Source organism: Penaeus monodon, unplaced genomic scaffold (genome assembly GCF_015228065.2).
Source record: "Penaeus monodon isolate SGIC_2016 unplaced genomic scaffold, NSTDA_Pmon_1 PmonScaffold_129, whole genome shotgun sequence".
NCBI lineage: Eukaryota > Metazoa > Arthropoda > Malacostraca > Decapoda > Penaeidae > Penaeus > Penaeus monodon.
The window spans coordinates 179,163-181,882 of NW_023641822.1; positions in this window are offsets into that span (position 1 = coordinate 179,163).

Sequence of the window (2,720 nt, forward strand, 5' to 3'; positions counted from 1 at the left end):
GCCTCTTATTGAAATGACCAAACGGGTTCTCGGACATGCTTAATTAACCGCAAAACGTCCAGCCTTAATGGCAAATGAAGCACTGAAAGGACTTTCATGATCTTAAAGGAATTCTGCATTTGCTAAAGATGAGTAAGACTGTCTTTCTTATCCAGATTTGACAAAACACTTCATTCTGAATACGGATGCTAGTGAATTTTGCTGTTGGGGTGTACTCAGCAACATGATGATAATGGGGCATTTGCGTCAATAACCTTTTTTCAGTCGTACTCTGAATGAGAGCGAAGTAAGTATTCCACGATTGAAAGGGAAGCACTAGCAGTAGTGTATGGTTCACAGTAAAACCGATCTATTATACTAGGATTTCCAGTCAAGGTGGCCATGATCATAGACCACTTGTTTAGGCTTTTTAATTATGCAGGGCCAAATTCACGGGATTCTGCATTGGCAGATGTCTGTTGTGGATTTTGAGCTAGAAGTTACTACACCCCTAGCTGGGAAACAAAATTGTGTGGCCTGGATGCACTATCTAGACATTAAGAAATGCCGATCACCCCATTGATAACTATATTGTGTTCCGGCTGTGACACGGAGTGGAAGAGAATCATTAAATAATGAGTACAGAGAGATGTGATAGCTGGGACCACTTAAAAGTTAGATGATAAGATGCTAATCCATTATCGGGGTCAGGGTAAAGAGGTATCTCAGGGGTGAAGTAAATGTAGTGTCCTCAATCTAAAACTATGATGTCAATGATTTCAAAATACTACAGATGAATGGAATTCTCATCCTACCACCAAGTCAACTATAGAGTGGATCAGCTAGACACCGCGTTGTTATTCCAGACTCGTATAAAACAACACTGCATGAGTATCTGGCCACCATTGCCTTCCCTAGTAGGTCAGGAGGGGTCCAGGTTACCTGGAGAGACTAAAGGAAGTGCATTCAGGCCAGGCATGATAAAGAGTCCCCAATCAAATGTATGTTCAAGTCCCCCTGTTTTTCGCTTCTAGTGTGTTGCCTTAAATGTAAGACAATGAGGGATGTGCCTGCTCCGCTGCGTCGGTTCCCAGGTTCAAGAAGAAATTGGAGCGTATACACCTAAGCTTTGGTAGCCCTCCACTTCCTGTTAACAATGAAGGGGCACAAAGTATGTGCTTGACAGACATATTGAGTGCCTGACCCGATTCCTGACGCTGTACCAATACACGAACCAAAGAAGCAAAGGAAGTGCCACGATGCTTTTATAAACACAGTTGTCAAAGAATCCATGCGCGTTCCAAACTAAACATGTAAAATGAGCTAGTATGGTGAGGAGTAAATTTATAAATGAAGTTTTTAAAGGACCAGTTGTGGGTTGTTGCAGATCAATCAGACACATACCAGACACCAACTCCACATTCCATCCATCAAGTAAGGGTGGTGGAGCGTTGACATAAATAGGGGCCATAATAGACGTCAAATATTGAGGAAAGTATGACTTATGGACCAGCCTAAAGAATGGGATACACTGCTCCCCTTTGTAGCAGTGTGTGTAGTTTGCATACACATTCTGCCATATCACTATATGGACAATCCATGATTCCCTCACTTTCCTTATGTACAACAAGGATCCCTCAACTTACATTATTTAAAATTCTGTTCAATGTGATAATGGTCCATGGTACAATGTAGAGACCTGAACACCGTAAGGACATTGTGTTATTGCAAACAAAGTCTATAATGCGGTGCCAGCTGTACTTAGAGAAAGGTGCAGTTGGACCGTGAAACGATTACACCAGTCACGATCCCGGGTGAATAGATATAGAAGTTGCGTCACGGGTGTTATATAACTTCTCAGCACCTCAAGGCAAGGATTGTCTAAAAAATTACAACCTTGTTTGAGGGACTTACCGTGTAGTGAATCCACAAAGTTATTGATACTTAGTCTACAGGCTAAAAAAGCATTCGGTCTGGTCGTTAAATTATTAGTGCAAACTGATAGAACTTAAAATGAAGGATGCATGTCATCTCACGAGTGTAAAAAAACGTGAGAGAGCATACCAGTTCTGATCTAAATTACTAGGGGATCCAGCGAGCGAAGAGATTGCCACACTTCCCCATCCCCCAGGTTCGGACAAGAAAGTGATATGGACACGGTGAGGTGAGGGCGAGACTTTGTCAGGCAGGCCCGAGACCCTTACCGTGAGATCTCCGGCCAAATTTTTCTACCACCCCAAGTGCACTACGAACAAAGGGAGGAAATACCTGGTTAATGAGTATAATTCATATGTGGAGTGAGCTGAAGCAGGGAGAGGGACTAGTTAACTATGGGCTAAACGAAACATTGGATGTCCAGTCTTCCCAATTTACCAGCCACTACACAGGATAAATGAGCAGAAGATAAAAAGTAGAATGCAGGCTGATGCTGGAGATTTTTCCTATATGTATTCTCCTAGGCCCAATTTTTTTTTTTTTTTCAGCCATCTTGAGCACTATAAAAATTAGAATGTGTGATGCTGGAGATTTCATATATGGTTCTCCCATGCAACGTTTTTTTTTATCAGCCAGAGATTCTGAGCACTATAAAAATAGAAATTGCTGATGGTGGAGATTTCCTACTATGTGTCACTCTCAGTAGATGCCCAAACATTTTTTGCAGCCTATTCTTGAGCACATATTAACAAGAGTAGAATGTGCTGATGCTGGAGATTTCCTATATGTTCTCCATGCCAAATTTT